This window comes from Telmatherina bonti, assembly GCF_933228915.1.
Source record: "Telmatherina bonti genome assembly, chromosome: 17".
Lineage (NCBI taxonomy): Eukaryota > Metazoa > Chordata > Actinopteri > Atheriniformes > Telmatherinidae > Telmatherina > Telmatherina bonti.
In genome coordinates, this window is record NC_136615.1 from 15,451,191 (window position 1) to 15,464,033 (window position 12,843).

Below are 12,843 nucleotides of genomic sequence, written 5' to 3' on the forward strand. Positions count from 1 at the left end.
GAGTCTTAAATTCCTACGCAGTTCCTAAAGCATGTGCTACATGTTGTAACACATGCTTTGTGCTACACATGGATGATCCCTGGTGACATCAACACACACTTTACATGCTTTCTGCTGAATACCAAAGAAAACTACACAACTGGCTAAAATGGATCCTGATTTCTCCTTTAGGTTAAAAAAAAATGAAAATATCTCTTTTTATCTCTTTCACTTTTCCTATTAAGTGTTTTCTCTTCTTTCTCTTTCTGTCTTTCTTCTGTCCTCTCCGGTCCGGTCCGGTCCAGCAGTAAAAACTCTACAATGCAAACAATAACGCAAAATAAATATAGAAATGAAATAAAAATTCACAAAGTCAAGGGGATCATTATATCTAGAAAGCTTCCCTTGGCAAAGTAAATTTGCTCAGCATCCAGACGATCATTCTGCTTGCCTAAATGCTGGACAAGACACATAAAAAATCAATTTAAAAAATGAAAATATCCACATCAACACCAATTACATGTATGAAATTATGACCTGACACTTCTGTTCTTTTATTGTAGTTAGTCCAGTGTTGAGCCTTCGTGTGTTGTGCATTTTCCTGGTGTCTTTGTTTTTATTTTAAATAGATGCTTATGGAGCTGAAGGGTCCATCTGTAGATGGGTACTGTAAATAAGCTGATGCTACAATTGTTAAACTGAACTGTATTTGTTAATGCTAAACATCTCTTCCTCTAAACAGTAAGTAAATATATAAGTGACTGGCAAAAAGTAACTTCTGTTTAAACAAAAATGTGGGAAATGAGGGATCGCACAGAAGAATAATTGACTCACAGCAGAAATACAAAGATGTGAATACTACTCTGGCTGTAAGTAGGCCTGTCACGGTAACAAATTCTGCCATGCGATTAATTGTCTCAGAAATGATTGCGATAGATGATAATATTGCGCTGAGCGATTATTGTTGTCATTTTGAGACCATTTTCAACTTAAATAACAATAATGACAAAATAATGCAACCAGACCCTTTTAAAGATCAACATACTTTAATTTCTAAAGAACATTCAATGCGATGTGCAGACCAGTTTATGCTCATCCAGTCCCCAGTCTGCTAAAACAGATTAGGATTTCTCCTGGGGTTTTGGCAATGTGGTTATCTGGAACATATGGTCTCTAAACACCATGTAACACAGTTACACAGTCTATGGTCAAGCTTATATAGGGAGACATGTTTGGACCTGACCAGAGGTGGAATGGTAAAATTCAATGTCTTTGATCTCCTTCAGTGTGTCTTTTTTCATGTTGTGGAAATGCTGTTTGTAACATGTATGTTCATTCAGCCAATTCATGCTGGCTGTGAAATGTTTGCAACATTTTTCAAAATGTCCTCTTTTTAACAATATTAAAGGGCAGCATGGCTTTACCAACCTGAGTGCACATTATTTTAAACGGTCCTGTTTGTGTTTATTCTGTCGGTTAAACACCCCAGTGATCGTGGACTGTCAGGAAGATGGAGCTGGACTGTTTGTTAAAGTCTTTTTTGCAGATGATGGTTGTGTTTTAAGTACAGATGGAAGCTTGTTCTATTGCTGTGTTTAGTTAATATTGTCTTAAGACAAATGTAACACTTGATAGGGAAAAGAAAGACAAGTGAAAATTGTTGCATCTGGCAAACTTATTGCGCAATTTTTTTCTTATCGTGCGATTAATTGACTTATTGCTTATTGCGACAGGCCTAGCTGTAAGAGCAGCATTTAAAGGCAAATTTGTTTAACTTTCAAAATTACATGAACAGCTAAGCAAGTCACATGTCACAGATTTCTAAACCTATTTCTGTCTTTCCAAAAAGGGTTATCTGCTAAAGTTTGGGCACCCTGCAGTCACCACTTTGCGACAAGTTCCGACAGTGTTGACAGCTGATAAACCACCCCTTTCACTTCTTATCTGAGGATTTTTTCCTGTTAATCCTGCAAAAGACTGCTTGATCTGTGAGAGCTTTATTCAGTTTTGCATGTATTACTCTTCCAAATCTTTTTTTTCCTTCAAATAGTGTCTCCATAGAGGGTGTGTGGACCATTCAGACGCTTGTGGATTTTGGGATGAGATTATTATGTTTTTCATATTCAGCTTCTTTACAGATGGTTTCATGTCTGTTTCTAACGTTTGCAGGTCAGAAATATCTGATGTAACTTCATTAATCCATAGGCCTTGTTTCCCATCTGCATCAGGCTTGGCTAGATGCTTCTTTGCAAACTTCTGAGTCTTTGAGTATTTTGTGGTAGAGCTCCACTCTCACTCCAAACTGCCATATCCTAATTACATAATCATCCAAGGACGCAGCTTCCAAAATATGCCACTAACATCTTCCCATAGCCTTCTCCTTCTTTGTGGACATTAATTACTTCCATTTCCAGAAAGCCATGCAGCTGATTATGGGGAAAAGGGTCGGATTTATGCCACTCGGCATCTCTTATTGATGACTGAACAAGCCGCAGCCCTGATAAGGTCTGAGTTGTTAAGTGTTTTATATGAGAGCTTGAATCTATTTGAATGCCCAAATGTCACATTATGCTCTTTGCCTTGTTTCCCATGTATATAAACTATGTTAAACACTTTTGATTGAAATATTGAAATAAAATTGATTTTTAACTACATCTTTAGCTCCATGCCTGTTTAGTGATTAATTAACTCACTTGAATTTTGTTAGCAAGAAATATTAAAAAAAAAAAAAAAAAAATTATATGAAGGTGCATCGATTTAAATCAGCCTTCCTCCCTCAGTCTTCCTAAGTGGCATGTATGAGCATTATATACACCCTGATTAACTACGGGCTCCTAAATGCGTGAGTGTTTCTGTCCATTTCTACATTTCTGTCCCTCTGTGGCCCCTGCTGGGTTGTGCGTTTGCTACAGGTCAAGGATGTTAACATGTTTATTTGCATGTCAGCCTCAGTGAATGTCAGGGGTTTTTTTCTCAGACAGCTCTGTCTGAACATGCCCTCTGGCTATCTCTCTGTAAAAATAAAGAATTTCCTATGGGTACGAGGGAACGGAAGAGATCAATTATCATTTTTTTTAAAAATTAAGAAAAACAAAAAGGGAAAAAAAAAGGCTGGAAGAACATCAACAATCTAGACATCACTTGAGGGGAACTGTTACGTGAGTAGATGAGATACACGGTAGAGGAAAAAAAATCAAGTGCAGAAACAAGGGAGTGTAAAGTGAATATGTGGGAGGGTAGACGGCGAGGGAAAGGTTTCTTTTGATGTCTCCTGTCCCCTCAGGTGATTCTCCTTCTCATTCATTAGGGGCCGTTTTCCCCAGAACCTTCTTCTCAGCATGTCATTTGGAAGACCCTTAAAAAAAAATCCACTACACTTCTTTACATCATTACCAGCGCATGCTGTTAACATCGGGACTCCAGCCCCCTCCTTGTTCTCTCTGCTGGTCCTCAAAGTGTTTTACTTCCTCACAGCAATGGCAGACTGTAGCAGATGAAACTTTAATGGTCCCCAGAGAATAAATGGGTCATTGCAGCAGATAACATAGGCTGCCCACAATTCTGATAGCAGACTGAACTTTTTTCTTCTTCTTTAAAGTTCAAGTTTTGTTAATGTTAGAAAATTTTACATTTATGTTTTACTCCCCTTTTGGACACAATCAGTATGTATATCCTGACTGGTGCTTCATAGCCAGTAAAAAAAAAAAAAAAAAAAAACAATACAAAAATGAGCTGCACTAACACATTAAACTGTGAAAATGTGTTGATTTGTTTTGATTTAAATTAATTTGTCAGCACCCCCTAATCCTTCATGCGCAATATCTTCTCCAGAGAATAAAGAACCAATCAAAATGAGAGGAATTACATACACAATCTACAGATTCATGCACAGAGACACAATCACTGCTGCTTTTTCTTGCTACTGAACATAAAATGACTATTGCATCACACTTAAAATACCTTAGGCGTCACACTTTAGAGGTCAGGGTGTGTGAAGGATGTAGTTACACTGATGTTTTATCGGTTTTAATGCCAAAGCAAGTATTGGCTCTTGGTTAAGGTTAGAAAAACACCATGGCTTCAGCAGGTCCTGTTATATTGCATGAGTAGACTACATTTTTTCCTGGATCACCAACCATCAGGTCCTGTCCCCTTCACTAAACAAACTCAATGTACTGGAAGCACAAATGTAATTTGAAATCCATTAGTATTCTGACTGTGGAATTTAAACCTTTTGGTACATCTAGGTTACTCAGTCATTTGTTAACATCATATGCCTATACGTGGACCATGACACCTGCTGTAGAAATTATGTTGTTTCTGTATCACAAACAAACCACGTGGAACTACAAACATGTTTTGGTGCAGCAGGTGTTTGCTTCTTCTAGTTGGAGTTTCCAGGTCATAATTAAGTTTCTTCCATAAGTTAATTATACCAAGTCTTGGAACCAGATATGTTCTGATAATATTTTTCCATGGAATTCCATATAAATTGGCATGAAGGGAAAAGAGTGTCTCCCTCAACTGCCAGTAAATTGCGCTGCCTCAAGCATTGTTTTAAGCTGTAACTTACTGCAAAATTGATAACTAGCTGTGTAGCATAGAAATTTAGTTAATCGTTCAAATACTTCCCTCCTGTTGTTTGGACAACTTAACTCACTAAACAAAATGAAAAAGTGGACGACTGGATGAAGTCACAATTGAAGAAATATAGAACTTCTACCCCAGAAATATATTGGCTTAACACATGCAACATATTGCGCTCCAAGTGACTCTATTTGAAAGACCTTTGTTGCAAATGCTTGCTGAAATGATGTGATTGATATGTTAATGGTAGCTCTTAATATCAATATTGGCGGCTGCCTCAAAAATCCACGATCATTTAAGTTTTGAACATAAACATCTATTAACCAACACAAATGTGATCTCTATCCGAAACTATCACAGTTTGAAAACATGAACACAAGCATTGATTTCAGTGTTTGCATGCATGCCAAACTATTTGTGACACAGTTTTTTTTTTTTATCTATTCCATGAATCAATAATAAAATTACAGCCATCACCAGATCCCACAATGTGCTACATCCAAAAATAAAAAAAAAAGCAGAAAGCTAAATTAATAGACTCCAGTTTGGTCATAAAAACACAATGAAAAACCTCAACCCCATTGTGACAAGACACGGCTCAACTCTGCATATTTATGACGCGGTATGATAAATCTTACACACTTGTACTCTTGTACAGTCAGACACTCCCTGGGTCATGTGCTTCATGGTTGTTGACAGTGTTTTACAAGTGGGAAGTTATGAATAGCCGACAACATAGACACCAAGACAGCAAACAATAAGAGGGTGACACAAAATACATAAATTCAGTGTGTCTACAAATCTTTAATCTCAACCATCAACCTGCAGCACAACATCATGACTGCATTGGCACATTTGCAACTCATGCACTTGCACAACAGCAGTGAACTGAAAACCCTACAGACATGTTTGGCAAGCTTTGCTTCCCTGTTCTCCATGTACCGTAAACTGCCACAAAGCCACATATAGCCTGTGCAGCCGCTTTCTGCATGGAAAGGTTGTTACAGAAGATATTGGCTACCGTTACTGCACCATCTTGACTTTCTGCCGTTGATAACAGATACTGATTTATGCAAAAGAAGCTGTCAGTTAGGCCCGGAGGTGATCCAGCACTCATTGCAACTGATAAGACGTCCATTTAATTCAATAAATCTGAATAAACTGACATGATCTAAAGAAGCGGGGGGGGGGGGGGGGGGGCAAATTTAATTTAACTGGGGTAATTTGCCAGTTTTACACATCAGTGTCATTAAAATGCCACTGGTTAAGTTCCCGTATGAAACTGTGATCTGATCTGTGACACATGAGAACACATACAGTCTGCACAACAAGAGAACGTGAGAACACATTTCCAGACTCTCAAGCAGCACTAAACGCATATTTAGGCCAGTGACACATAAAGGGGATCTCAAATGATGCAGCTTTACCTTCAGGGCAGAGGAAGCACATATATGTCAGAGTATATTATATCATCAGTTTCACATTAAAAGTAGAGTGAATTTCCCTTTATGCATGCACGTGTAGTGTTGTGCTGTTTGCAAAACAACCTCAAATAGGCTACTGTATGCTGTAATCCCCAGGTCTGTTCTCTAATAAGAGAAAAAAGAAAACAAAAAGAAAAAAAAACCTGCCTGCTTGCAAAGCGAATATTTCAGGGTGCTAGGTGCTTGTTAGTGAGCGCACTAAGCAGGATTAGAGCAATTTTCCTGATAAAACCTCCAGCTTGTTCAGCATGCTTGCGAGGGAGATGGAGTGGAACACTGTTGGAAAGACGCACGCGCTCATACATCGTGCACGTAATTTTAGATTCTGGCTCCGCTCAGATGAAATGATTGTAGGTGTTTTAATTCACCCATGTGACCTGAATTAGACCACATTTAATATTTGCAATTAGAGAGTTGTTTATTTTCTGTTGAATAAAGGAGAAGATGTGCGCGGGGTTCAGATCTGACAGTGGGATACCTTTGATTTGACCAGTTTAGGCTACTGTACATGTTTACAAACAAACAAAAAGAATAAATAAATAAATGATGTTCCATTTTAATATACTTAAAGTTGTTTTTTTTTTTTTTTTTTTATTAGGGTGAGAATAATGAACTCACAGACACACCATGGAGATTATTTTACTTTCCAGTTGTCTACAGTTTCTGTCTAGTTTGGTCGCGTGAACATGTGATGTCCTAACTTACCTTTCCGTCCAGCAGTCGGTGGTTCCGTCCATTCCTCAGCGCAGGTCTCGTTGCGTCTCGACGCGTCCTGAGGTGTCGGTCTCCAGTCGTATGGAGTCCAGAGAAGTCAAAAAGCGGGTGTGAGCGTTTGTATCGAGCAGATGTATGAGGGCAGAACAACCCGGAACACAAGGATTACTTCCTTCAAAATAAAACGCTTAACTATACATTAGACAAGTTGGGGTTTGTTGGCGACTGTTGACCGTATCGTCACCCTAAATATTGGACCTTGAGACAAATCAGTTTAATCTTTATCACCGATACGATAATTACAACGACAGGCTGCTTGGTGCTTCTATGTGAAGCAAGCTTTGAGTCACAAAACCCGCCATCATTGGCAATATCTAGCACACGCACATGGTCGTTTACACATTTTCCTTTTCTCTGAGACAAGGAAGCACAAGTCAGGCGGAAGGTAACCACAGGACTTGATGAAATTGTCCTCTGTGTGCAACAGCTTTTATCTCTACACACCCAGGCTGGCGAAGAGGAAGCACCTTTAGTCTTGTGCAGTTGGTCAGATATGCTTTTCTAAAAACTCACAGCAGTCATTCTGGCCATTTAGACATGATCAAGGAGGAAGAAAGTAATCATTAACTGTGACTTTTTAATGTTATAGCTCACGGAATAAACAACAAATAGTTAATTAAATAAAGCTATGCAACTGTGTCAATTAAGTATCTCACGATAAAAAATGACCTTACATTCGAATATATTTCAATATGCACATTGCACAAAGTTAAATGACAACCAGCTAATGCAAAGCCACACTTCTGGATAAAATGAAGCTAACTTGTGATTTTGATCATTTGATAAAAATATTTTATAATAGTTTACATTTCGGTTCCCGATTGTAACTTTTTATTTAGCAGGAAGACAAATGGGAACAAAAGTGGCAGATAAGATGAAGAGTGTAAAAGATGATTAAGAAGACAACATCAGAAGCAACTAGTGTCACACAACATGAGCTGAAACTCCAACAATAAATTAAATAAAAAATTACATGAAAATTCAAACTACAGCCTACTAATTTTGTTTTGATTTTTTGATGTAAAAGTCATTTTATGGCTTCTAAACTAAATCCTATATGTATGCTACTTTTAAATAACTACAAAATATGTATATTTGACAAATAAAAGCTGTTAGGATCGTAAAATGTGTCAATGCGCAACAAATTGGGCTTTAATTGTGAAGGTTTCGAGCGGAAGTTCCCGTTTTCATTATGTCGTACTTGACACGCGGGCGCGCTCTGTGCAGGTTCGCCGGTCCACCCAGCTCTCCTCCCTCCTTCCTTGCCTTCACATAAAGAAGCCTTGTTAGTTGACTAACTCAAGACACCGTTACAGCAGCAGGAAACACTACCGCCTTTCATTTGTAAAAGCCTAAATGTGAAGTCGACATCCTAATCTAAAGTGACCCGAGTGGTTCCTGGCTGAGAGGGGTCTCCATCAGGCTGCAGGCACAAGGCAAAAATTATTTGACCTTACTACCATCACACAGAGGTGGTGGGAAGGTGCTGTTATTTTCTTCTTTTGACTTTGCACACTGCATTGTAGAAATACTCTGCAAACATTTCACTTATGTCAAATTTGTACACTTTAAAATAAATGCGCACTTGTGAATGAACAGTTTGCTGAGTACAATAAAGCTCACCACCATCATAGTCCAAGTCTGACCTGAAAGCAGCTCATTGCAACCAAATGAAAATACCCGTTATTAAAACAAAAACGAAAGCGAGCATCTGCGGCTTTCATTCGGTAAATGTAGTAAATGACAGTGATTATAAAGTGATCTCTGATCACCAGAACTTTCTGTTTCTGCTTGTCTGCATTATGTTTGCAGAGGCAGAAGAACCAAGACAGGAAGAGATTAATTTGATTACCAAACATCACAAAGAAACAGGATGCACAAAGAGGTGCAGCTGTAGTCCTCAGGTATCAGAAAAGCCCCAAATCCTACTAATCACAGCTGCATTGGTGGTCCTTCTAAAAATGACATCATTTACAGAGCACCTCTTACTCAGCGCAGTGCTGAATAGCACACAGATGAGTGAGGAGCAGTAGAGATGCTTGCAGTGGAAATCAGAATTTATTTTCAACTTTTGTTTGCATTCCAGCAGGAAATTTTTTTGATTAGATTTATTGCAGAACATGAAAGGAGCTGATGATGTTCTTTATTCCAAACATAATCTTGCTCATGCCTGATATGCTGGAGTATCTAGTGCTTATGAGGACCAAAGCCCAACTCTTATTAGGCAGAATGCCATGTCAGGCGTGAACAGACGTTGGGTTGCGTTTAGGGTTAAGCATGAACTGGAAATAGTCAAGATTATGGTTAGGGCTTGGAATAATCAGTTCCATTGATTGAAGGTCAATTTAATGTTCAAAATGGATAGATGCAATGTTTTGCTGGCATTGTAGTTGTTGGTGAAATGACAGTAAATATGCACCATCTTTAGCACCATGTTCTTCCACAACAAACAGAACCATTTGGCTTCATGATTATCTCCACTGGAATATTCCTACATGACAATAATTCAAAACACATTGGCAAGACTCGACAAGTTGTTTTGTTTTAAGAAAAAACAGAAAACTCCAAAACTGCACGCAAGTTGCTTAACTTGAAACCAACAGAGCATCTTTGGGGGATTTAAAAGATGAGGCCAGAAGAAAATAACCTCTCAGTGAAAAGAAAAACATGTGGATCGAGAACAGTGGAATATTATTTCCAGGAACTTGAGCAATACCAGTAATTTCCATTTTGAAACACATTTGAGTCCGTCATCAAACATTATGGTGGACATGCTGAAAAAAATCTATTCATCCATAAGTCTTCTACCACTTATCTGGTTACACAAGCAGCAGCTTAAGGAGGGAAGCCCAAACTTTCCCTGGATGCTTCTTCCAGCTCGCCCCGGAGGATCCCAAGGTGTTCTCAGGCCAGCCGAGACGTATACCGGTAGTCCCCTGCAACGAGTCAGTCCTGGGTCTTTCTCAGGGCCCCCTCCTGGTAGAACATGTCCACAGCATTTTACCAGGGAGATGTAGGAGGAATCCTAAATCAGACACCAAAGCACCTAATATAATCTATATATTAAAGAACATCGACATCACAGTGAATAAAATCATATATTCTGTCTGTTTTGTCACCAAATATTTGTAATAGAGTAAAAGAAGTATATTAGAACAATGTTTAAGTACACTAAAACTTTGATTTTTTTTGCTCAGTAGATAAGAACCACTGCCAATGCTGAGCACAGCATGTGAATAAATTAATCAAATACAAGTAATCTTATATGCATTTTCCTTTCAGTATTGTTAGCACAATTTTCTCCCACTTTTTAACTCAGCTTTTACATAAAGACAGTATATTGATGAAATAAATAACTTAAATTTCATGTGTGGGCTGCCATTTCATGACTCCACCCCGTCATGGGGTTAAAACAAATCAATAATTCAGCACAAATCACAGTTCACTGCTTGCTATGGTGGTCATCAACTCCTTAAAAATTCTCCTTCTTCCTTACTGAATCCATAAATACCCAGATATGTTTTAATATAAATTATTTAACTGGTGGACAGAGGATGTCTTCCACTGTACTGAAAAGTTCATGCGCCAGCTTTTAAATGTGAAAACAACATTTACACACCATGATCTGCACAGTGTCAATTAAATTCAATTCAATTCAACTTTATTTATATAGCGTCAAATCACGGCAATGCCATCTCAAGACGCTTTACAGACAGAGGGGAAAACATAATGAAGGCCAATTCATAATAGCCTATATAAGGAAACCAACAGATTGAGTTGAGTCCAACTCAATCTCCCATCCTGAGCAAGCACACTGGCAACAGTAGGAAGGAAAAAACTCCCTTTTAACAGGAAGGAAACCTCCGGCAGAACCCGGCTCAGGACAGGCAGCCATCTGCCTCTGCTGTGTGGGGGGAAGAGGACAGAAAGACAACAGACAACAGGAACTGCTACTCCCGGCCAGGGAGACCTGCTGAGACAGGAGACATACATGTTAATGATGCAACACTGTTATGGGGGGGGGGGGGGGGGGGGGTAAAAGAAAGAGATAAAGAGAAAAAGAAAGAAGCTCAGTGTATCAGGAAATGTCCCTCAGCAGTCTAAACCTATAGCAGCATAACTAAGGGATGCTAACCATCCCTAGCTATAGGACTTATCAAAAAGATAAGTTTTCAGCCTAGTCTTAAAGGTGGGGAGGGTGTCTGCTTCCCTAACACTAACTGGGAGATTATTCCATAAGAGAGGGGCCTGATAACCAAAGGCTCTGCCTCCTGCTCGGCTCTTTGAGACTCTAGGAACCACAAGTAAGCCTGCAGTCTGCGAACGAAGTACTCTACTTGGTATATAAGGAACAATGAGGTCTTTGATATATAGTGGTGCCTGGTTGTGGAGGGCTTTATATGTAAGGAGAAGGATTTTAAATTCTATTCTAGATTCAACAGGCAGCCAATGAAGAGAGGCTAAAACTGGAGAAATATGATCTCTCATGCTGGTTCTGGTCAGGACTCTGGCTGCAGAATTCTGGATCAGCTGAAGGCTTTTCAGGGCATATTTAGGACAGCCCAGTAATAGAGAGTTACAGTAATCTAGTCTCGAAGTAACAAAAGCGTGAACCAGTTTTTCTGCATCACTCCGAGACAGAATGTCCCTAATTTTGGCTATATTACGTAAATGAAAGAAGGCTGTTTTAGTAACCTGCTTAATATGTGGGCCAAAGGACAGGTCAGGGTCAAATATTACTCCAAGGTTTCTCACTGTAGCACTGGAAGCTAAAGTAATGCCATCCAGGTTCATTACAAAACCGGAAAATTTAGCTCTGAGTTTTTCAGATCCAACGAGAATTACTTCAGTCTTATCTGAGTTTAAGAGGAGAAAATTTCTAGACATCCAAGTCTTTATGTCTATGAGACAATTTTGTAGCCTATTGGGCTGATTTGTTTCATCTGGTTTAAAGGATAAGTATAGTTGAGTATCATCTGCATAACAATGAAAGTTTATTCCATGCTGTCTAATAATTTTGCCTAAAGGGAGCATATATAGCGTGAAGAGTATTGGTCAAGTACAGAACCTTGAGGAACTCCATGACTTACTGTAGTTTGGGAGGAGGACTTGTCATTTACATGAACAAACTGAAGTCTATTAGATAAATATGATTTAAACCAGCTTAACGCTGTACCTGTAATTCCAATCACCTGTTCTAGTCTTTGTAACAGAATGTTATGATCGACTGTATCAAATGCAGCACTAAGATCAAGCAAGATAAGTACGGACACAAGTCCTTTGTCTGAGGCCATAAGAAGGTCATTAGTAACTTTCACCAATGCTGTCTCAGTACTATGATGAGCTCTAAATCCTGACTGAAACTCCTTGCATAAATTATTTCTGCTCAGGTGGGCATGTAGCTGAGCTGAAACTATTTTCTCCAGAATTTTGGACATAAATGGGAGGTTAGATATAGGTCTATAATTTGCTATCACCTCTGGATCCAGAGATTGCTTTTTAAGTAAAGGCTTGATTACAGCAGTTTTAAATGATTGTGGTACATATCCTGTCACTAAAGACATATTGATAAGATTTAGTAGTGATGTATTAATTAAAGGGAAAATGTCCTTAAAGAGGCTGGTTGGGAGAGGGTCTAAGATACAGGTGGATGGTTTAGATGAAGCTATTATTTTAGTTAATTCAGAGGGTTGGACAGGACAGAAACTATTTAGACACAAGTCAGATCCTGGTTCTAAGGATGCTTCGGAGACCACAACAGGCTCAACATTATAGGTAGAAGGAAGAGTATTGTGAATTTGATCGCTAATAGTGTCAATTTTATTCCTGAAAAAATACATGAAATCATCACAGCTAAGTGAGAAAGGAATACATGGCTCCACAGCGCTCCGGCTCCTAGTAAGCCTAGCTACAGTGCTGAAAAGAAACCGAGGGTTGTTTTTGTTTTCCTCTATCAATGATGAATAATAAGCTGTTCTTGCCGTACGTAAGGCTTTTTTGTATACGCTTAAACTTTCTT